This window comes from Saccopteryx leptura, chromosome 2 (assembly GCF_036850995.1).
Source record: "Saccopteryx leptura isolate mSacLep1 chromosome 2, mSacLep1_pri_phased_curated, whole genome shotgun sequence".
Classification (NCBI taxonomy): Eukaryota; Metazoa; Chordata; class Mammalia; order Chiroptera; family Emballonuridae; genus Saccopteryx; species Saccopteryx leptura.
The window spans coordinates 263,089,191-263,114,195 of NC_089504.1; the positions used below are offsets into that span (position 1 = coordinate 263,089,191).

The 25,005-nt window shown below is 47.5% G+C and overlaps 1 protein-coding gene across 4 annotated transcripts in view; it reads left to right on the top strand.

The window, feature by feature from the left end:
- Positions 1-1,519: 1,519 nt before the first annotated feature.
- Positions 1,520-25,005, top strand: part of FAM163B (family with sequence similarity 163 member B) — a 50,876-nt gene continuing 27,390 nt past the window's right edge. For 2 of the 4 annotated variants that reach the window (XR_010748756.1, XM_066361642.1), the window contains exon 1: positions 1,896-2,066. The gene's annotated coding sequence lies outside the window, so the exon portion shown is untranslated. The other 2 variants (XM_066361644.1, XM_066361643.1) reach the window with 2 other exon arrangements.

Sequence of the window (25,005 nt, forward strand, 5' to 3'; positions counted from 1 at the left end):
TAAAGGAGCTAATTAATATAAAGTAAGGATAGCTGTTGCTTTGGGAGGAAGGGAACGGCTATGAAAGGAAATTGGGAGACAAGAGATAATGGCAATGACCTGGGTGCTGATTACAGAGCTTTGGTTTATGATGACTCTTGAGGCTACACATGTACCTTGTCTTTGCTTTCTGTGTAATTGTTTGTAACCAAATAACACCCCTCTTCATATTTCAGTTTTGCCTTTGAGAAGAAATGAGATGAAAGAGGAATGGAGGTGCGAAGTTTGACTGTGTGAGAAAAGGCAGCACATGAGAACCCGAGGTCCAAATTAAAAACTTGTGATGAGAGAGAGCAAACAAATGGAGTGTTGGAGTCTCCATTTGGATGAGGTGGGTGGCTTGCCTTGGGATGGTGGTTTGTTTGTTTGTTGGTTGGTTGGTTTTTAGAATAGTGCCTTAGGAATAATACAGATTGCTCCAAGTCCTCCTATCTTACCAGTTGGGCCTGGGCTGAGGGACCAAGGGGTTTTTTGTTTTGTTTTGTTCTGTTTTAATTAAAACTTTTTTATTGATGCATTATTCACCGTTGACGTGAATCCTCCATACTCCCAGACTGTCCAGGGTATGAGGAGGAAAACATTTGATGTGAGAGGTACACTCCCTTCCCTGTTTGAGCATTAACCTGGGCGACCCCATCCCTCCCTCTCCCCTGTCTTCAGTCCAGCTGGGATGGGAGAGCAGTCAGAGAAAGATGAACAGACCAGAGCAGGGAAAAAGTTCCATATTGAGATGTCGAGATGCTTTGGAAGTGCTAAAAAGTGACCATTTCTTTCCATCTCATCAGGTCATGTTCTGGGAGCAGACTGATGTCGGAAATTGTCGTTAGGGGTACAGCACAGAAATACCTGGTAGACATTTAAAACATTACAAAAGGTTGATTTTAGACAAGAAATCTAGAGCACTATTAACTGGCGGTGTGGGATGTGGGGGTCGGGGGAGCTTTGCTTCTCCTTTCTGTCAGATCTCTCCATCCTGACTCTAATTACACACTATGTGCCCCGCAACCAGGATGGGGCAACCCTCAAAGGTGAGGACATCAGGTGTTACTGGACTTCCAGGGACCATGCGGGTCAGAAACAGGAAAACATATGAGCCTTTCAAGCGGTCACTATGCAAAGTCCAGTGGACAGCGACACCCTGGTCCTTAAGACTCATTCTCTCAGGATTTTCCGTGGGGGACCCGATCTATAGCACGCCACATTCCCTGTCCGAGGCGTCCTAGGGCGTCTGACTCCCGAGTTGACATTTCTTACGCAAAAGCCGTGGAGCTAAAAGGATAACTCTTTGGAAATCACCAGCCTACGCTGTTTTACCCCTTCCCTTCGCCCTCGTGCAAACAGCCTCTTTCTTGGGAGATTCCCCCAGGACCCCGGCCAGCGCCAATCAGGTTGCTCAGTACCTGCCCCCAGCCCCTGCCACCTGGAGGGGCGACGAGGTTCTGGCTCTGTGCAGGTCCAGTACTCGGAGCGCCACCCAGCCCCCAACGCCCAGAAGTACGAGCGCAGACCCAGTGGGAGTCGCCACTAGCGCAGAACCACTCAGCTTGGGTAAGGGGTCAGGGCGCTCTCCTAGGCACACACGTTCCCCAAAGAAAGGGGAACAGAAGGGGGGCGGGGCCTGGGCCCGGGGCGGTCCCAGGTCCCCGCGGGGCGCCGGCTCCGAGCGAGTGGATGTGCCTGGCCAGGGAGCAGTTTCGAGGGTGCCGCCATACCCGGGTAAGCGCGTCCGGGACCGCCTCCCACTGCCCATCTCGGTCTGGACCTTAGCGAGAGGCGCGGCCGCGTTGGGGGAGGTGGGTGATTCCGGCCGGTGGTCAGGCTGCGGGTCGCGATGTCCCCGCCTCCTGGCAGGACTCGCCGGAGTGCCTGCCCCAGAGTGCGCCGCTATCGCGTGCTTCTGCCCCGCCTCGCAGATCTGCCCTGTGGCACCTTCCTCCGGCGGGACCCCGCGGACACGGCTGCTGCGCCTCGGTGTCCGCCACCACCCAAGGACCATGCGGTGGCCGGAGCACCACCGCTGGGCGCGTGTGAGTGAGAGGCGCGGGGACTCGGGTCGGGCGAGCAGCTCCGTCCGTCTGTGGGGCGGGGTTGGTCCTAGAGTGTGGGGTGCCTCTGAGCCCTCCTGGCCAGGCTGGCTCGGTTTGTGGGTGATTCTCCTGAAGTTGTACAAAATAAGGAGGGGGGATGTGCATTAGCGGCGCAGGGTCAACGTTCTCTGTCCGTGCGTTCGGGTCCAGAACAGCCAGCAGCGGGCCGCCTGACTCAGGGACGGAGACACCGGCCTCTCTCGCGGGCCACCGGGCACGTCCTACTGAGGCCCCAGGGCCGGCAGCCCGCACTGCCATCCCGCAGGGCCGGCTGGGCTCGAGGCGCCGACCACAGCCAAGCCCTGGCTCGGTGGCCTTGGAGGAGGTTGGCCCAGTAGAGAGACCAGGGGACAAGCAGAAAGCGTGGGGATCACCCCCGAGTTCTGCTGCTCACGTCCTCTTCGCCCAAGCATGGCCGGGGTGGAGCGGACCGAGTGCGGGGCTCCCGCAGACCGCCCACGGTGGCCCAAGGCAGAGAGGGAGGCAGGGGTGGAGATCTGCCTTCCCCGTCAGCGCCTTGTGCTACATACACCACCCATGTTTTTCTGCCACACTTAGACATTCTTTTTCTCTGGGTGGATTTGTGGGGGGCTGGAAGTTTGCTGTTCTAGCAACTTTGGGGGGTTGGGTGGACGAGTCCAACCGGGAGTCTGGGCCAGCAGGCGGCTGAGATGCCCACACTCAGGCCTGGCCGGAGGACACGGTTTGGGGGGAGGGCGCATCTGCTAGGCTAGGGGCTTCTGAGGCGGCGGCAATGTAACTGGCAGGGACTGACGTCTGTGCGGTCAGATCTCTGTGCCCTGCCACGTCCTCTAGCGCCTGAGCCAGACCGCCTTTTATGCGGTAAGAGACAACAGGGATGGGGGCACTGTAGATCCCCGCATGTTCACTCTGCACGAGATTGGCGGGGATTCCGAGTCCTCAGAGGGAAAGGCAGTTTCCTTTGTGTACCAGTGAAGTACTCGTGAGGACAGATCCTGCTCCTTTCCTTCAAGGGAAGAGAGAACAAAGGAATATTCTCTGAAAACAGTTATAATTTCTCAGAGCTCTCTCCCAAGGTCCCAGCTCCCGTGCCTGAGAAGACCTAAACCAGCATGCAGAGATAGGGGGTCATGTTAGCATCCAGGCAGGACCCTAACTGTGCCCCCCAGGGTTCAGCTGTGACGTTAGCTGAGTCAGCAGCACAGATTCCCTCTCACATAAGGGGCATGGATGGCTACAATTTCTCCAGCCTGGAACAAGATGGAACAAGAACGGGAAAAGCTTCTGACGTCCTTTGGGGTGGGGTGGGGAGGCCATAGAAACTTTAGATTCAAAGCATCACTGGAATTCCTGCCAGATCTAGAAATCTGCATTTTATGACCTCATGGAAAAGTGTGCTCAGGAGAGGCTCTGGTCCTCATGAGGGCAAGTCCCTCAGGTTTTGCCCAGGAATCTCTGTTTTGTCTTAGCCTGCCGTCTGTAATTGGAAATGAGCTCTGCTTAGTCCGGAGAGTGCCTCTGGCACCTCTGTCTGAATACAGACATCATCTACTAACAAGGGAGCCTGGCAGGAGCAGCCCCCGTACCACCCAGAGGCTGAGTGTTAGTGATATCTCCTGCTAACTTTGGAAGGAGGCTGGGGTGGTCCAGAGGAGGAGTTGGGGATCCTCTGGATAGCTACTTAACAAAAGAGCATTTTGGCCCTGGCTGGTTGGTTCCAGGTCTTGTCAGTTGTGAAAAGTATCCTGAGGTTGAGGATCTGGCCTGATGGTTATTAACACTAATGAAAGTTGCTGCCATTCATTAAGTACCTTCTATGTGCCAGACACAAGGCTTTGTGAAATCAATATTATTATCCCCATATTTCATGTGAGGAGACTGAGTTTGGGAAGGTTAAATAGCATGCTAAGATCATTAAGCTAGTAAGTAAGTGTCAGAGCTGTGCTTGGAATCAGGTTCCCAAGTCCCTGTTCCCTCCACAGGGCCACTCTCCTCCCACGAAGAACCAGACACACAAGCAGTAGCTGAAAATCCAGAGCCATTGTGAGTAAAGACCATTATCTGTCGTTACAGGAGATGTTTATGACCCCCTTAGACTTCCGGGACAGATCTGGCCTCGTAAATGCATGCTCCTCATTGCTCCCAGGACTCGGGGGTGTAATTCATAGACAAAGCTTAATTCTTTAACATGTAAAATGCAAACTACAATGACATACTTATTTACCATTCGGTTAGCAAACTTTAGAAAGATCGGTAAACTGCTGATGAGATTCTGGAAAACCAGGCACTTTCGTATATTGTTGATGGGAGAATAAATTGGTACAACTTCTTTGGAGGACATCTTAGAAACATCTCTCAAAATTCGAAGGGCCCGTGACATTGACGCAATATTTCTGTTTTTGGGAATTTAACTTCCTGTTGTACTTGTCTCTGGGCACAAAGACATATGTACATCATAGCATTGTTTGAGCTCTGAAAGAACAACTTACCTGCTAGTCACGGGGCAGTTAAATACCTTGTGGTACTTCCAGATAGTCAAGTACTGTCCTATTCATCCATAAAAAAAGTAGGAGAAGCTTACTCTAAACTGACATGGAGTAATTTCCAAGATGTATGGCTAAGTGCAAAACATGCAGAGTGTTTATAATATGCTACTATTCATGTTATGAAAGAGGAGGAAGGAGGAGTGTGCAAGCTATTTGCTGGTCAGTTCATAACCATATACACAAACCCTGATGATGATATATCTGTTGCCTCTAGGCAGAGTGGACCTATAAACCCTTCGTATCTTTTTAATTTTGAACCATGTGATTGTATTAACTATTTTTTTAATATCCCTTTCTTGATCTGTTCCTGATATTCTCTCAAGCTCTTCTCCAACTGAGTGGTATGGGGCTATACCCCCCCACACACACACACACACACATATACACACAGAAACACACACTCAGGTTGCTTGAGAGGTTCCCGTTGGAATAAAAGCCAACGGGGCTGTGAGACCCCACAGAGCCCATTGTATCTGGCCATCCAAAATTTACTTCAGTATGCAGGTTGTACTTGGAAAACTGGGGTGGGATGTGGGGCGGTATTTTTAGACCTCTCTGAGCTGGGTAGGCATGATCTGACCCTCCAGCTTTGAAAGCAAAATGGAGAAATAGAAACTACCCCTCTTTTCAGTGCCCAGTATTTCCCACACAGGGAAAAGCATCAGTGACTTGATGGCCTTAGTAAGGGCACCGGAGGAACACTGTGGCCGGTCATCCGAGAGGGCAAAAGGTGTGTCGGTTTATTTCTGGTGTTGTATTTGGAGAGGAAGAATCATACACTTGAAAGAAAAGGTTTGGAAATTATTCTAAAGTCTAGGGCTCTATTGCCCCAGAGGAGGAGGGAAGATTTATTGTGGGAGTTGTCATGCTATCAATCAATGGGTCCCTGAATGCCTCTTTGGGTGCTTTTTATTAGCACAGATGCTCAACTCAGTTGTCTGCCCACCCTCAAGAGTCCCCCACCCCAAGACTTCCCTTCTGTTGATCACCCTGGAGGCCAACGGATGTACTAAAGGAATACAGACAGGTATCAGGGACTGTCTTCCCTCCTTCGGTAGCCCAGGCTGATGAACAGCAAAAGCAGTGGAAGAAAGACTTGCTCCAGCCACACGAGATGGGTGGTTAGCCTTCACTGGGAGCTTCCTATGTCCCAGTCATTCTGCCAGGCACTCTGCCTGCCTTATGTCATCTACACTTGTGATCAGGTATGTGTGAGAGCCCAGGCACATTACCATCAAGCAGCACCTTTCTGCTCTCCCTTCAGTGACTTTTTCGTTCTCTGCACAGGATCCTGTAACATGGGCACAATGGCACCACACAGGTGCTCACAGACCTGCGCAGTTTGGGCTATGCCAGTGGGTGGCTGGGCATTTCATGCTCTGATGGATGATCTGTAACCTTTGTAGTCTGGATAGGTTCATAAAGGCACAGGGACACAGCAGCATTCTTGGTTTGGATTTCCGTCTCTCTTGTTTCTCTGTGTGTATTGGGCTGGGCTGAGTGAACTGTGCGTGTGATGTTCCCCGGGGACCGAGAGAGGACAAAGAGTGATGGTTTCTGCTTTGGTCCAGATGCTAGCGGTATGGAGGGTGGTGAAGATGTGCTCATGAGGCCCTGGGTCTGCACCCAAGGAGGAAGGTGCACAGGGCGGCCCCTGAGCTCCAGGCCTGTGTTGGAGTCTGTCTGCTGTGTAGAAAGAACAGCCTGAGAGCTGAGAGTCTGGCTCACTGCAAAACTTCCTCCTCCTACGCTGCGCACCAGTTAGTGCTCACCTCTGACTCCCATTCCACTTCAGAGAGATTTGATTCTTTCCCCAAATAAATTCTGGAGCACACAGGCAGCTGCTTCTGTGCTGCTGTTGCCCACAGGGGCGATAGCACGAGGCTGGACCGGGCTCTCAGCCACGGCTGCAGAGCCTAGCCAGGAGGGGGAAGGGAGGTGCCCAACACTTTTTTTTAAGTCACCTAATGACACACAAAAAATGTTTCCATAGCATTCTAGTAGTGAATGATCAGTTTAACTGCTTCAATTTAGAAATATCTATTGTTCAAGGCACTGGGGAGAGAAAAGTGTGCATGGCATGGTCCCTGGACTTGAGTTGCCCACAAGGCGGAGTGGGAGAGGGACATTCATGTCACCAGCAGGGCTCTGCAGACCGGAGAACACAGTAGGAGAGGTACAAGCACCATGCTGTCACATGTGGAGGGCTAAAGTGAATCAAAGGCTGGCCCAAGTAACTCTGGTAGACTATTAAGGTCTTTTTGGAGGAAGTGAGTTTTTTCATTGGCCTTTGAAGGTTAAGTATGATTTTGATAACAAGCTCGGTAGAAGTGGCTGAGAGAACAGCTCGGGCAAAGGCATGACGTTATGATAGACTACGGAGTGTTTAAAGGTAAATTAGTATCAATAATGTCATTATTTACCCAACTTCTGCCATAGACATAACACATGGTATTTTTTAGGTACTTACAGAATGAAACTGTGTATAGCCCTGTAAAATAGTCAATCACTATGATTTGATTTTTTTTTTTTTTTTTTTGGTGGTAAAATCATCAGGGTTTGACCATACATTAGATTTTAAAAGCGTAACCTACAAGTACATGATGTATAAAACTAGGATAAATTTATATCAGATTCATTTTACTTTTTAAAAAAGAACAGATGATACTTTACAGATGTGAAATCAACACTTCTTTGTGTCAAACCACTGTGTCACCGTGAGTTTCTCAGTAGGGAGACAGCAGGGCATCGGAGGTAGAGCCCTGGAGATAAGGATTCAAGACCCGCCTCACCATTTCATTCTTGTTTATTCACTGACTCATTTATTCCTGCATTCAACAACCATGACCCGTGTGTCTGGGCCAAGTGCTCGGCTGACTACGGAGAGATAAAAGGAAAAGCCACAGACCCTGTGTCCCTGGGACCTCAGGCATCCCTCAGAGACCTGGCAGGTTCCGTTCTAGACCACTGCAGTAGAGCGAGCCACACAGATTGTTTGGTTTCCCAGTGCACAGTGGTGCAGTAGATAGAGCATTGGACTGGGATGCAGAAGACCCAGGTTCGAGACCCCGAGGTCGCCAGCTTGAGTGCGGGCTCATCTGGTTTGAGCAAAGCTCACCAGCTTGAGCCCAATGTCGCTGGCCCAAGCTAGGGGTTAGTTGGTCTGCTGAAGGCCCGCGGTCAAGGCACATAAAAAAAAAAAGTTACATTTGTACTCTCGTCTATTAAATGTGCAATACCATTATGTCTAAAAATTTTACATACTTCAAGTAAAAATACTTTATTGCTAAAAATTGCTAATTATTATCTGAGCCTTCAGTGAGTTGTGCTCTTTCTGCTGGTGGAAGGTTTCGCGCTGGCAATACCAAAGGTCAACGATCACTGGTCACCATAATAAACATATTAATAATGAAAAACCCTGACATATTATGAGAATTAGCAAAATGTGACGTAAAGACATAGAGTGAGCAAATGCTGTGGGGAAATGGGGACCAATAGAGTTGGCATCCATTTCCCAACACAGAGTTGCCACAAACCTTCAGTTTTTAAAGAACGCAACATCTGTGAAGCCCCAGAAAACAAGGAATGGCTGTCACGGAAGAGATCACAGGAGGACAGATAAACGCCATAGTGGACACAGGGCTGAGGGACAACATGTGTTCAATAAGTGCTGGTTGCTAAAATAAACAGATAACACGATAAACAGTCCCAGATACCCCCCAAAAGACAAATAAAAGAACCAAAAATTATTTCTTTGGATTTGGCCAGTATCAAACACTTGTTCATGTCCTGAAATCCATGGAAATCGTGGTGTTCTCTGGAGGACACTATGAAATAGTTACAAATTAAAATGGCTGAATAGATAATAATTTTGAAATGGGAGAGCATTTTATACTGGAGTCTACCACACACATAGAATAGCAGGCACCAAGTTTTAAGAAAGAAAACTTTCTAGAACAAAAGCTTTCAATTGAGAATATTCTGTCAGCTCATTTTTCTATGAATTGGGGAGAGACTGCCAAGATTCTATTTCAGTGCAGGAAACCCACAGTCCAGCTGGTGGAACACCAGGGCTCCGTAGGAGCACAGCATTGGCAGGTCATTGATGACTCTAGCAAGGGCAACTTCAGAGGAGTAATGAGGCCAGAACCTAGATAGAGTTGAGTTGAAAAGTAAGGCTTGCTTTTTCAAGATGTCAACAAACATTTATGAAATGTCAGGGGGGATACAGTATTGAGGCGGGGGGGGGACCAAAACAGTCAAAGCCCCAGCCCTCATGGGGCTTGAAGTCATTCAGGGGAAACAGATTTGTCACAAAGTAAATGGAAGGTGGCGTGGTGATAAAAGCTATATATTAGAGATAAACAGTACTAGAAGACTATGTAATTAGCGGTCTGGGGCCATGCAAGAAGGACTTGGGAAGTCATCCTGAAGAAGTGATGATTGAGCTAAAAACTGGAGAAAGTAGGAGCTAAGGAGGTGAGGGGGTTGGGGAGCTGGGAGAGGATAGTCCAGGCAAAGGCCATGGCTAGAGAGAATATGGCATTTGGTGGTGCATAGAGACAGAGAGAAGGAGGAATATGAGATGAGCAGGAAAGATGGGAAGGAGTTAGAACCTGCAGAATCTTACCAGTCACAGTAAAGATTTTGATGTTGATTCCAAAGCAATGGGTAGTCACTGAAGTACTTAGGCAGGAGGGCTACAGATTTTTCCATTTCAGAAAGATGATCCTGGCTCTGTAGTGTGAACTTTATGTTTGAGTTGGTCATGAGTACGTCCAGGGAGACCTATTAAGAGACTCTTGAAGAAGTCCAGGTGAAAGATGACAGTGTTCAGACTGGGGCATTTGTAGTGGAGATGAAAAGAAGTAGATTCAAAAGGTTTTAAGTGTGCAATGGACAGGAAGTGATGGTTTGGATGTGCGAGTTGAGCGGGAAGTTTGAGGATGCATCCTAGGTGTCCAGCTTTGCAGCAGTGGATGGTGGTACCATTCTGTGAGACAGGACACAGTGAGAGAAGCAGCCTTTGGGGTAGACATCATGAGTTTAACGTCAGCCATGTTGTACCTGAGGAGTCTTTGAACCGTCTGAGTCGGGAAGTCAAGAGGGCAGGTGGGTATATAAACAGATGTTTGGAGAAGAGGTTTGGCAGGAAATGTACCTTGGTACATCATCGATGTCAAGGGGAAATTGAAACCATGACATGGATGACCCTGCCTAGGGAGAGAGAACAGGCTTAGAAGAGGAGGCCGGGGTTACCTTTGAGTAGAGGAGGATAAGCCTGAGATGTAAAGAGACAAGGATGGCCATGAGAGATAGGAAAATAAAATAAAATAAACAGGAAGTGGAAACGTGAATGCCAAGAGCAGGGTATTTCCTGAAGAGAAGAGAAAACATAGGTTCTGCTGAGAAGTCAGTGAAAATGAGGCCCAATAAAAGTCCATTGGTGACTTAGGGAAGAGCTCCAGCAATGTGACAGGCAAAGTGAGATTGTAGTGGGTGGAGGAGAGAGTGGGTGGGAGGAAAAAGATACTGCACTACAAACAAGCCTTTCCGGAGTGTTGGCTGTGATAGTTGTAAAGTTAGGGTGGTTTCACTATGTTTCAATGGGAGGCAATTGAGCACATTTAAATGCCAGTGGAAAGGATCCAGTTGAGCGGAAGGAAAAGTTATAGGTTAAAGGAAGGATAATTCATAACATAAGATTCCTGAGACATGTGAACAGCATCACCTGTGCAGGTGGAGGGACCGCTCTTTGGGCCAACTGGAGAGAAAGAGGACAGGATAAGGGCAGATGTCAGCATGTTTGTATGTGGCAGTCGGGAGATGAGGGTATAGCCATTGAAGGGAAGGGGTGGACAGCTGGGAGACAGGGTTGGGGAAGAAGTTTATTTAATGGGAGTGATAAGGACAGTGAAGAGAAAGGGTGAAGAAACTAGAGAAAGGTGATAATATTAGAGCACTTATTAGCTATGTGGCATTGAGCCTCTTTTCTTACCTGTGAAATGGGAGTGGTGACGATGTCGCCTTCTCCACCAGGTTGTGCCTGGCCCACAGCAAATGATCAGCAAACACAGGCTGCTGTTTTAACTTCCTTCCTCACGGTCAGCACTGTGCCTAACACATAATTGGTTTTGGTATGAAGTAGCCGTCAATGCTCCCAGACTGTCCGTACCCAAGAAGTAAATGAACATCTCTCTATCCATACTTGTCTCGCGTCCCATCACCAAGGCACCCTTCTCTTTCTTCTCTAAGCACTTGGATGCTTTTCCATTATTTAGTGCTGAAGGATTTGTATGTGGTGCTCAGCCAGGACAGATTCTATTAGGGAATTTAATCATACGGGTAGGGCACTGGGCCAGGATGAAGAGAGAAGTTCAATTAATTCAAAAGCCCAATCTCTTCTGACCTCATTCATATATCGAGAACGAGCATCCATGGGATTCATTCCTTTATTCTCCTCATAATGTCTATTGAAGCACCTAGGCTGAGATACAGAGATGAAAGGAATGGTTCCTGCCCTCAGACATAAATCTGATCATATAAATGTTGTGCTGACTATATCACATGCTGGGGAACACAGAGGAAGAGCCCCTAGATGTGCCCAGACTAGACAAGGAAGCCTTCTCATAAGGGGCAGTGTTTGAGCTGGGATGTGGATGAACTCGGGAGTTGCCTCCTTGTTCCTGATGCCTAGCGTGCTTTCCTACCCAAGGGTTGACAGTAGTGATTCTGGGACCACCTTTACTTTATTCAATAGCATATATTGAGTGCTCAATGTATGCCTGATGTGTAAGACACTGACGCAAGCAGCTCAAAGTCTAGGAGGAAGACAGACACCAAACAGCATGGTGTGGAGGTATATGAATCTCCAGCACAAGATGCTGTGGAAGGCCGTGGAGAGGAGCTAAGCTGGCCTGGGGGGAGGAGAGGAGGAGGGGAAAACTGGAGGAGGTGAAAAATCAGTTGACCAAGTGATGTGAAGGAGAACGGACAGGCATACCAGACCCAGCAGGACCCTGCAAAGACCCAGAGGAGCCAACAGCAGTGCAGGGCAGAAGCATGAAATCTGGGGCTGGGACAAAGGAAGAAAGGGTTGGCAAAGACAAGACGATCATGACAACAGATGTGACCTTTGGGTGTCAAGGGGCAAGTGACAGCATTGTGGAAACAGGTACAGAGGAGAGGTGTGGAGTCTCTGAGCTCCTAGTCTGGTCTTCTCCAGGGCATCCCTCCTCTTGCTAACACAAAGTTCTTTCTAAAGTCTAGAGCTGCCTAAGACCACTCAGTGTTCCTCTCGTATGTCCCATGACGTTCCCCACCTTGGCCCCTGACTGTCCTCAGCCCTCTCCACTCCTGGCACACCCAGCGACATTTACTTTCACAGACGCAGCCCTCTCCTCCATGCCATGTGTCCTCGCTCACACTGTTCCCTAAATCCTAAAAGGAAATCCCAGAGAGAGAAATCACAGGATTGTTCTCACGGTTAAAATAACTATCCACTGAAATGTTTAAAAATGGGGGATTTTGCTAGTAAACCAGCAGCCACTTAAAATGCTCTAGAAACATGTTTTACACGAAATGATACTTGTGATCCGTTGTTAAATTATAAACCGGCATGCACACAGCGTAATCCCTGGAAGTGTGTGTATGTGTGCGAGAGTGCAGCAGAATGTTAACAGTGCTTGTCAGCAAGTGGACGGAGTTACAGGGAATTTCAATCTTTATCTTTTGACTTCTGTACTTTAACATTTTTCTAACATACAATGATTATGTTTATGACAAGAAACATGTGGCAAACAGAGCTGCTCTAGAGACCTGTCTGGTTGACCGCGCTCCCCAGAGTGATGGGCTTCTGCATGGCTGCCCGGACTGCTCCTTGTAGATGCAGCAGTATTTTTCTCCAGGACTGCAAGCGAGACTAATTCATTAAGTGCCTTCAGTGCTGAAGATGACAGGAGCCAGGAAAGCATAAAGTCTTGTTACTACGACAGCCAGTAGCCTTGATGTCTGTGTGTTTATTTATGAACAGACTTTGTGTATCCGCTCTCCCGCAGCTGCAGGGCCATTGCAGGCGACTCTGATACAGATCACGTTCTCAAACAGGTCAGAATCAAGTCAGGGCCAGCTCGCTGGAGGATTAAAGCAGCAAGAGCACCGTCCAAGGGAGCAGAATGAGCTTGAAACAATATTGACTGGGGTGGGTGAGGGGTCAGATGAATAGAGGGCTGAGGAGCAAACTGGATTCTAGGGTCACTTTCTTTTTTATTAGTTTTTTTATTGAGTTTATTGGGGTGACATTGTTAATAAAATTATACAGGTTTCAGGTGTTCAGTTCTAGAATACATCATCTGTATACAGCATTGTGTGCTCACCACCCCAAGTCAAGTCTCCCTCCATCACCATCTCTTCCCCACTCTACCCTCCTCATCTTCCGCTCATCCCCTTTCCTTCCTACAATCCCCACACTGTGTTCTGTGTTTATACGTTTTTTTCCTTTGCTCAATCCCTTCACATTTCTCACCCAGCCCCACCTCATTCTCTCTGACAGCTGTCAGTCTGTTCTCTATATCTATGAGTCTATTTCTATTTTGTTCTTTTAGTTCATTTTGTTCATTAGATTCCATCTAGGGTCACTTTCTTTAAGCTAACAATTATAGAAGGCCTTTTTCATGCCAAGCATTGAGTATTGTTCTTTATACACTTTTCCCCTTTTAAACCTCATAACAGTTCTATGAGGAATTATTCCTATTTTAGAGCTATTGAAACTGAGGCTCAGAGAGCATGAATAACTAGTTAGTACCAGAGCTTAGGATTTAACTTAGCTGTTCCTTCCCTGAACAGCCTCCCTCACCTCCCTATTTAAGGTATACTGCTTAAAGGCAGGGAATTTTAAAGCTTGGAAAATGTCTTATTAATTTTCGCTAAGAAGTTACACATCATGGAGAAGATGCCAAATGCAATTGTTAAGTAGAGGTAGGGATGGATGAATGAATGAGAGAAAGAATGAACAAAAGAAAGAATGATTTTTAAAAGGTCATATAATCATATAAAGACAGAGAGATAATCACGTTACTAACCTATCTCCTAGATAATTGCTACAAATGGATATGACCAGGATCCAATAGTTCTTTCTGTTCCCTACCCAAGATTTACAAGTATATGCCTTTAATGGAAATAAACATCAGAAGAGTCACTTTTCAAGTGCTGGAGAGAACTGGGATCCTGCTGGGTATGTGGGTCAGTCCTCACTGTTTGGGGGAATAGACTTGTGAACCTGTTCCCCAAGCACAGAGCTAGATGTCTGCCATTTTCACTCGCATATCAGTTACCAGGTGTTAGAACACTTTACCTGCATGGCTCTACCCCCATGGTCTAGGGACACAAAGCAGCAGGGAGACCCAAACAGTGAATTCCTGGGCCACTTGTGAGAGAAATGCTTTATTTTTCATGGTTGCATCAAAGTAATGGCCTTTTCTCAGCTCGAATGGAGAGCTGTTCTTCTCCATGTGCATGCTGTCAGCTTTAGGAATGCTCCGGGTTGGTTATTGGGTCAGCTAGTAGAGGGAGGGAAGCTTTGGTTGTCATGTCTTATCTCCTATCCCTCTTCCTCGCTGTGCTTATGAGGAGCTCACCTATCCCTTTTTGCAGCTCTACCTTAGTCAGCCAGCGAGAAGAATGAAGGCCATTGTGTCCAGACCACTGTGGGAGCCTAGAAGAGACATATTTGGGGCAACATGATGTTCCCTGTCTTCCAGGAGTTCACAGCTTCCTTGGAAAGAGAATGGACCCAAGCTTTAGATTGCAGTATCATGCCATTGACGTAATTATGAGAAACTTGTGAGCAAAGAGGCTGCAGGACCCTGGTCTGGCTACTTTCTCCTTCTGAAAAGTGAAGGCAGTTGGGTTCTCCGCTTTTTTTCTATTCTCCTTCTACTCTAAAAATGTGTGATTCTTTAATCACAAGCCTAATAAAGTTAGGGAAGGTCTGAAGAAGCTGACTTCTGAGAAAGGTCACGGGACACTTGGGAGAACTGTATCTCAGCCTGAGAGGAGACTCATGGTCTCTGGTGTAGCAAGTCCCATTTCACAGATGTGGAGACTGAGGGCCAGACCCTTCTCCTTTTCCAAGTAGCAGGGAAATCCTAATGCTTGCCGCCAGTGGCTGCAGGACAACCGCTTTCACTGTCTTGAGAAGCGGTCCTTTCCCAGGAGCCTTAGCCAGGTGTGCGAAGGCGTCTGGGTCCCTCTCCTCGACCTTCCCTCACACTTCGCCCTTGGTGCTTGCTCACCAGCCCCATCCAATTTTGTTTGGGGAGCTTCTTTTAAAATTATTTCCAAAAGATCTCACACACACACACATAATGATCTCTTTGTATTTTATTTGGGAAATTATAAATGACTCTCAAGCTGAATGAAACCTAAGCCAATCAAATCATTTTCCCAGGGGCTCAAAAGAAACAAGGTGCACAGAACTGGCGGGCAATACTGCAGAAAAATGAGCTGATGGAAGAGGCCCCTGTGCGGGGTGACCTTGATGAGGGGAACACAGGCCAGTATTTTTATCTGGCTCTGTCTGGACATCATGCTGTTGTGTGCACCAGCAACAGGCTCCCGTTTATTCTCGTGACATTGGGACAGAAGGGAGAGAAGACAGCGAGGCAGGTAGAAGTGTACGCATTCGAGGAGCAGGGAAACTGAGCCACAGGTATAGAATAGCGTCATTAAAGTCCTGTGGATAGGTTCTCGGTTCTTCAAATAGAAACAGGTTGCCCAGTCTCTGATTCAGTACAATTTTGTAATCCCAAGGATTTCCTATTACATTTCATTTCCTTCCCTTCTACTTCTTTCCTTGCTCTACATGGGAGGTAAGGTGTCAGGTCTCTGCAGGGCAACAAACTTGCTTAAGATTTTTCCAGTCTTAACACTGAAAGTCTCACATCCAAGGAACCCTCTGAGTTCCAGGCAAACCAAGGTGGTTGGCCACCCGATAGGTATGTCCTAGCTTTGAAAGATACTCGTGTGGGGAGTGTTTCCCTTCTGGAGGTGGTCTGACATGGTTTGGGCACCTGGCAGGATGCAGAGCCTGGCTCTGGCGCACATCCATGCTGAACCCGCAGACAAGTCGCTTGACCTCTGAGCCTCAGTTGCCTCATCTGTAAAATAAGAATAATTATAATCTATTCCTCAAGAGGTTGCTATGTGAAATCATATAAATCAACATATCTAAAGCTCTTCTATTTAAAACAGTGCCTGTCTCATAACAAGAGCTCAGTAATGTTAGGTGTGATTGTTATTTTGTTGGCGTGTGACTGTTAATGAATTACAAGATCACAGGATCTCAGAATAAATGGGATGTCTTCACAGATTTCATCTCAGTGCCCCCAAATTTAAATGCACTTCACGTATTATAGTGACCTCTGCTTCCTTGTCCACCTCCTGCTCCCTGTTGCCCCCCCCCCTCCCCCAGTGATAACGGCTGCAGCTGGTGGTTTGATCGCCTCTGAGGGGATGCCACTGCCCCTGGTGGCAGGACAGGTCGGGTGTGATGTCTGAGTACCTCTCAGACTTGAATGTGCACCCAGTTCCCCTGGGGACCTTGTTAAAAGTGGGTTCTGATTCAGCAGGTCTGGGTGGGGCCCGAGATTCTGCATTTCTGACAAGCGTCTGGGTGATGTCCGTGCTGCTGGTCCAGGGACTACGCTCAGAGCAAGGCCACACTGGGTATCAGCCCGTGTGAGTCTGAGCAAAAGGTATGAAGTTCATATCCAACTGAAGTTCTTTCGATTAGAGCATCAGTGCTGGGGGGCAGGGTGGGAGTCGCTCAGAGTCTTAGAGGGGAGCTGCTCAGAGCCTGGAGGAGCCAGCAGGCTCCAGGACTCCAGGTGGGTGTTGAGATCTGTGGTGAGGAGTGTTACAGTTTATCTTAAATTTCAGAGCTGGTTCCAGACTATTGCTTCAGTCAGACAGACCCTTCTCGCTCACTTGTGTCTGTGGTAGACAGTGGAGTGGAGTGCTCCCACTAGTGCTCAGCAATCACACATGGTGAGCGTGACGGCCCAGAGGGTGACTGTGGAAAGGGCCAGAACAGATGGCCGGCAGGGACAAAAGCCCCATAGCTGGGCCTCCAGACTCCCCACCCCTAACTCCCCATAGTGCCCGGGCCTGGGAGAGACCTCATCCTTCCTCAGCAACTTCAGAACATGGGTCTGGACCTTATGCCCCCCTCTTTGGATGGAGGGACCCAACGCTCCCAAACAAACAAACTGAGTACCCAAATAAGCATGAACAGCAGAACCCTCACATTTGAGGCGTCTTTACTCCTTTGTAGAAACCTTGAACCATCAAGTTCGCTTGCTGTCCCTCTCCTGGGCACTAAAATAATACTGCCCGTCCGTGTAGTGTGCGCGTTCTCGGCCCTCTAGCTGGTGCAGATTAAGAGGCTCCTTCCCAGGAGGGGTCAGGGAAGTGGAACCAGAGGACCAGTTCTGACCACTGCTGCCTGGATTCCCCTAGGCCAGGCTCCTCCTGCTCATTTGAAAAAACGCCCTTATGATAACGAGTGCTAAAAGCACTCTGCAGACCCCAGTGCAGCCCCGGGAAGAGATTCCGAGCAGTCTTTCCAGTATCCTCCCGTCCACATCCGCGGTCAGCTGCGCACACTCGAACCTCCCACATGTCTGCCCAGTGTACTACACATTTGTATCTGTCACTTCGGATCCCCCACATGGCTGCGCTCGGCCAGCGGGGCCTTCTCCTTTCTTCCCAGAATGCTCCCCAGGGGACAGCCCAGCGGTGATAAAGGCTTCCACTTTCTTTTGTTTCTCTGACTTGATGAACCCCAGCCCCAACCCCCAAATCCCACCTTAGAGAGCCTGCCCAGCCCCCTGGCGCCCCCTTCCTGCAGTCCGCGGGTATGCAGCCTCATACTTCCTGATGAAATCCGTAAAAGTGGAGAAGGTTCCAAATACAACTTCCCTCCCGCCCCACTTCCCTGAAGGAAAGTAATGGTGTTCTGATGCACCTCTTAACACAAATCAAAGTACCAGCATCCCAGAATTTTATTATGTCCCTACAATTCCTACAGCTAGAACAGACCTGATGATAAACAACATCAAAATTATCGTCTTAACCACTTTAAGCGTACAGTTCAGTAGTTTTCAGTATATTCACATTGTTGTGCAACAGACCTCTAGAACGTTTTCATCTTGCAACAGTGAAACTCTTATCCACTCAACACAATTTCCCCTGCCCCCCCAGCCCTGAGCAACCACCTTTCTTCTTATGTTTCTCTGACTTTGACTACTTTAGGTACTTCATGTGAGTGGAATCATGCAGTGTTTGTCCTTTTGTGACTGGCTTATTTTGCTTGGCATAATAATGAACCGTGAGGTTCCTCGATGTTATGGTATGTGGCAAGATTTCCATTTTAAGGCTGCATAATATTCCATGTGGTACATACATTTTCTTTATTCATTCGTCTGTTGATGGACTTTGCAGTTGCTTCCTCAGTTTCTTTAACCCTTTATTTCACAGCTGGTCACCCACATTAACAAAGCGACTGGCCCCAGACCACAGAGCCAATCAAATGTCTCTTTGTTCAGAATTTTTATTGTTGTCTTCTGATTTCCAGCATCAGCGTTTGGGGGCGCTGGTCTGACCTAAAGTTACTAGGATAGGCCCACCAAGATTTCTACAGGCCACAAGGCAGAGGACAGGATCCAGGCAGGTCCTGATGACTGTCTGCCTGTGAGAACATCCCACTTTGGCTTTGGTTGGTCAAATGTCCTACATGTATGCACACTGGCTTTTTTATATTAGGAAATTGCTGTTTGTTTTCTGGAGGTGTGCTAGTGGTATTGTGTTTTATTTATTTATATATATATATTTGCATATATATACTTGCATATATATATATATATATATATGCAAAAAAGAGAGACAGAGAGAGAGATAGACCATAAGGGAGAGACATTAGAAGCATCAACTCATAGTTAGTCACTTTAGTTGTTCATTGATTGCTTCTCAGACATGCCTTGACCAGGGAACTTAAGCCGAGACAGTGACTTTTTGCTCAAGCCAGCAACCTTGGCCTGAAGCCAGCGACCTTAAGGTTCAAGCCAGTGACCATGAGGTCATCTTGATCATCCCATGCTCAAGCTGATGACCCCACACTCAAGCTGTGTCAACTCCATGCTAATGCAGGTGACCTTGGGGTTTCAAACCTGGGACCTCAGCATCCCAGGTTGATGCTATAGACGCCATTGCACCACCACCAGTCAGGCTATTGTGTTATATGTTTTTACAAAGAATAACTTAGAAACATATACCAAAATGTTTATAAATTTCATGTGTGATGTCTAGAATGTGTTTCACAGTAATCAGTAGAAGGTTTGGATGAAACAGGGCTAGGAGCTCATTATACCCTTCTCTCTACTTTTCTGTATGTTTGAAATTTTCCATAATAAAAAAGTTTTAATTAAAACAGATTTGAAAGGTTACATCTGGATAGGGCCACACTTGTGTCCCCCACACACACACACACACCATCTCCACACTTCAGGAATTTAGCAGATTATTCCTGAAATCAGAACAGATTGGGCCATTATCGATTGTAAGGTATAGAGAATAAAATGCCGCCATCATTGGCTAACAATGCAAAAACAAACAAACAAAGGCCCTGCAGACTGCGGGTCGCCCTGTGTCAGTGGCGTGAGGGCTCAGACTTCTTCCCGGGAGCATCACAGGCTCTGGGCTCAGGCCTTCCTTCCTGAGCCTGGACAACTTATCCACCAGACCTTCCTGTCTGAAGTCAGCAACTTTCAATTTACCAAACATTTGGCCACTGTATGAAGTAAATATGTTAGTTTATTCATTTATTTATGTATTTTTTCATTCACTCATCCCTAATTCCTTTTTTTTTTTAACCACCCATATCCAAGCAACACTGTGACTGAATTCGCCTCTAAAAACTCCATATCTACCCACTTTAACCCATGGTCATAATCACTTTTCTAGGCCAAGTCACTGTCGTCTCTTGCTTAGGTCACTGCAGTGCCTCCTAATTGCTCTCCTTCTCACCACTCTTACCACGCCCTGCTACTTCCCATCCATTCTTCTGACCATGTCACTCAGCCCTGCTTAATTATATCCAGAAAGTCCCTCTGCCCTTGGAATGAAGTCCCAGCTCCGGTGGTGCCCTTCAGAGTCCTTGGGGACCTGACTCTACTTGCTTCTCCAGACTCATTTTGCACCCCACCCCTTTCTTTCCCTGTGCCCTGGTCACCCTGGAACCCTTTAGGTTCCCCAAAATACATGTGTGCTTTCCGGTTTCCGGGCCTTTGCACATGCTGTTCCCTCTGCCTAGGATACTGTTCACCTGACCGTTTGTCTGGATAACTCTTACTTCTGGTCTCTGCTAAACCTCACTGCATTAAGCAAGTTTCTCCTCTGCTTAAAAACTTAAAACACTCTGTGTAGTTAGGATTAGGTTATTTGGATATAACAACTGAAAAAGTGGCTTAGACAAGATAGAACTCTATTTCTCTCTCACTTAAAAGAAGCCTGCAGGGCAGATATAGCAGCTCTGTGGTGTCATCAAGAACACAGGCTTCTAGATTTCTGTTTCAGCTCCTAGAACTTAGCAACTCTCAGTCATCAAGTTTACCTCATGGTTCAGAATGGCTGCTGCAGCTCTAGCCATCATATCCTGATAGACCAGGAAGAAAAGCAGAAGAGCCAAAAGGGGGACTATTCCCTCTGAGTCAGATCTCTTTAAGTAAGGCTACTTAAGAGACCAGATAACACTTCTACGTAAATCCAGTTGGTCAGAATTTGGTCACATGGCCACGCTAGATTCAAAGGAGTCTGGGAAATACAGTTTTTTGTTCGGAGTGGCAAAATGCCCAGCTGAAAATTGAGGTTCTCTCAAGAGACTACCATACATCCAATATGATTCCTTTTTTTTTTTTTTTTTTTTTTTTTTTTGGTATTTTTCTGAAGCTAGAAACGGGGAGAGACAGTCAGACAGACTCCCGCATGCGCCCGACCGGGATCCACCCGGCACGCCCACCAGGGGGCGATGCTCTGCCCACCAGGGGGCGATGCTCTGCCCTTCCGGGGCGTCGCTCTGTCGCGACCAGAGCCACTCCAGCGCCTGGGGCAGAGGCCAAGGAGCCATCCCCAGCGCCCGGGCCATCTTTGCTCCATTGGAGCCTCGGCTGCGGGAGGGGAAGAGAGAGACAGAGAGGAAGGAGAGGGGGAGGGGTGGAGAAGCAGATGGGCGCTTCTCCTGTGTGCCCTGGCCGGGAATCGAACCCGGGACTTCTGCACTCCAGGCCGACGCTCTACCACTGAACCAACCGGCCAGGGCCTATGATTCCATTTTATATAACATTCTCCAAATGGCAGAATCATAGAAATGGATAACAGAGGACTGGATGCCAGAGTTAGGGGCGTGGGGAGGGAGGCGACTGTGACTCTCAAAGGGTAGCCACGGGGATCCTTGTGACGGAACTATTCTGTATCCTGACTATGGTGGTGCTCGTGCAAATCTGTACATGTGATAAAATTGCATAGAACGAAATACAAAAACATAAACATGCATGTGCTCCTGTAAAATTGGTGAAACCTGAATGTCGCTGGACGCTGGACACTGGTGTGAGACCGCAATGTAGCGCTGCAAGATGCAACCATTGGGGGAAACTGGGTGAAGGGTGTCTGGGAACCTCTATTATTTCTTACAAACTTCATGTTAATCTACATTTCTCCCAAAAAGAATTGAAGAAACAAAACAAGGTCCTATTACTAATGAGGAGGGTGAGATGTCATGAGCAACTAGCAGGAAGTACTGAAGCATATTGTTTTTTCTTTTTTTTTTTTAATTTTTTAAATAATTTTATTTTTTTAATGGGGCGACATCAATAAATCAGGATACATATATTCAAAGATAACAAGTCCAGGTTATCTTGTCGTTCAATTATGTTGCATACCCATCACCCAAAGTCAGATTGTCCTCTGTCACCTTCTATCTAGTTTTCTTTGTGCCCCTCCCCCTCCCCCTTTCCCTCTCCCTTGCATATTTTAAAGTGACTTTTAAAGAATCTGGTCCATCATCTCCCTCCAGGTCCTGGTGCTCCTTCCTCGGGGCATTACCCAGCACCAGCTGCTCCTCAGCCCTGGGCAGCATGGCTGAACTTGACTGTGTCCCCATGGGAGGGAAGTCAGTTGCTTGTCAGGAGCTTCTGCCGGACCAAATTATCTCTGAGGCTCTTCCCAGCAGCAGCGTGCTGAGCTGGCCCAGAAGGGGCAGGGGAGGTCCTGTGGTGGGCTGGGTGGGGGGTACTGAGGGCCTGGAGCGGAGCCTCAACCATGCTAAAGGCCCTTTCAGGGGCAGAAAGGATCAAAAGAGAGAGAGGGACAGGCGTCTAGAGAAAGAAAAAGGGGTTCAAGCACAGACCCGGGAGAGTGAGGAGGAGGCACAGAATCAGCCCCCTCCCCCGCCCCGCAGAGCTCCCCTGGGCCCTGGGTGACAAGCACGTTAAGGGGCAGGGGCCACCAGCCAGGACAGTGCAGTGGGAGAGCCCTCCTGGGGTGGGTGGCTCGAGGCCTCTCAACCCTGAGCCCATGAACTCCCGGGGGGGGGGGGGGGGGGGGGGCGGGGCTCGGGCCAGGGATGCGCTCCAGGGGGGTTCCATGGATTCCCTGAGTTTGTGAGCAGAATTCTGTGAGGATGGGTTTAATTTTCAGGGAGAATGTCCACAGCTTACATCAGATTCTCAAAGGGGCCCCTAAAAGCTGAGATTGGTACCTGATGACACAGAGGATTGGGAGGGAGCTGTAGGTAAAGGGCCCAAGTAGAAAAGTGGGTGGGGAAGTACTCAGCTGTGGTTTGTAGGATGAGCTGTCCCAGTTCCCTGCGGGATTCCATGTCCTGACCTGCTCTCAGACTGGGCCGAAGTCATGGCCAGGGTAGCCAGGACAGCCTATTTCCCCTCCCGGGTCCTGGAGGACCCCATCTCCATGTTGGCTTCTACTGATCTAATCCTTGATCTCAGCTTAGTGAACCCCTCAAGCTCAGAGCCCCCACACCTGTCTGGTCCACTGGAAAACACACTCATAGTCCCCTGCACTTCCCTGTCAAAGCCCAGCACACTTGTCATTGTGGCTTGGGTCCACACTTGCCTCTTCAGGGAGCCTGCCTGTCTTGTCCACAGTTGCAGCTCCAGTAATAGGCTTGTGCAGAGCCTGGCAGGTGATAGACACTCACTGTTCAGTAAATATCAACTGAATGGATGGGTGGATGCGTGGATGATGGATGGATGGATGAAAACATGAAAGAGTATGTTGTCTTATGGGTGAGCACATCACACCCAGGGAATAGGTAGTTTGAGGCCCCTGAGAAAAGCAGCCGAGGCTGACCTTGAATCCACAGGAAAGAACAGGAGAAAGGTGAGTCTGGTTTTGTGAGTATCTCCTTTGAGGTAAAGCCTAATCCTACCCACCATGTGCATTCTGTGGAGTCCCTGGCAGGAAAGATTTATTCTCATTAATTCTTTGCTATAAATTCAAAAGCAGATGAGGCCAAATGAATTGGTGGGGGTGAAGAATGATAGGGAAATAGCTCCATATGAGGGCAAGTGAAACAGGTGAGTTACGGATTCCAAGTTACAGAGACCCACACTTATTTGTGATCTGGTCAGCCAGAAACCCACACTTATTTGTGATCTGGTCAGCCAGACAGCATTGGAGGAGCACGTATGGTGGGCCAGGTGCCGAAGAGGTAAGAGCAATGTGAGTCTTTGGCAGGGATCACATGAAAGGGATGCAGCCTCCCACTTTCCCACCCTAACATCCACTACTGGCCGCTTGCCCCTTGGCCGTGCTCTGCGAGGAGGAGTGTGTGTGATGGCCCAGATGGTGCTCTTTCATTTCCAGGAGGGGGTCAGCCCTACGCTCAGCTCGGCTGACTGTCAGATTGTCACATAACCTTTCATCGGCTACATTGATGGTTTGCCCTCCAGATTTTTCTGTTTAATTTATTCACATAGCATCAAATAACCATTTTGAAGTGTACAATACAGTGGCCTTTACTGCACTCACAGCACTGTTCAGTCGCCACCTCTGTCCAGTTTTATATTCCCACCTCTCCAAAACAAAACCCCATTCTCAGTAAGTAGTTTCTCCCCAGTCTGCGTTCTGTCCCTCTGAGTCTGCCTATTCTGAAAATTTCGTATAAATGAAAGCGTGCAATATGGGAACTTTTGTGTCTGACTCAATGTTGTTGAGGTTCATCCATGTCGTAGCATGTTTCAGAATGTCATTCCTTTTCGTGGTTGAATAATATTTCGTTGTATGTATATACCACCATTGTTGATCCACTCATTCATTGTTGAACATGTGAGGTGTTCCCACCTCTTGGCTGTTGTGAATAATACGTCCATGAACACGTGTGTGTGTGTGTGTGTGTACTTGTTTGAGCACCCATTTTCAGTTCTTCTGGGTATATACTGGGTCAAGCATGGCCAACACACGGCCCGCGGGCCAGATCCAGCCCGCATAATGAGTTTATGCAGCCTACGATTAAATTTTTAGTATTCTCCACTACTTTAAAATCTTAGCTACTCAGAAGTGCAAGCATCTTTGATTATTGGAAATCGAGATATTTAAGAAGATAGTGATACGTAGAAAAGAATTCCGCATGTGACTAATCTAAGGTTAACTTCTAATAATTGGTCAAATGGATTTGCGATACTTCTTTATTTTTTAAAAAAATTCCATGATAAAGATTTACAACTTTTGTACTCATCTATGTACTTCAATATGAACTGTTTGACATTTAGCAGCGATGTGAAACCCACATTCTTTTAGGCGGAGTTTGCCAGTGCACACTCAAGGTCAAACAATTTGTTATTTTTGTGACTAAGTGTGCTGAATCAAGTGGCATTCTAACATAGACAATAGCTGCAGTTGATAACAGAAAACATGTCCAGGCTGTTTGTAAAACGAAATAATTGTTTTATTTCTGATATAACCCCTTCAAGCTCATTTTATTAATTAAATATTGTTCCGATTGATTGTGATACAGTTTGGATATTTATAAGGTATGTAATTATATTTTTATTAAAATATATTTTTATTAAAATAATATTGTATATTAAAATTTTTTCACTCACATTTACTCATAAACAAATTACATAATAAAATTTTGCTTACTTAAATCATTTTTGTATTTAAAATTTTTAATTTTAATATTTTGTCTGGCCTGTGAAAAAAGTTTTCTTTTTAATCTGGTCCAGGGGGCAAAAACTATTGGCCATGCCTGTACTGGGTAATGGAAACCTAAGGTTTTT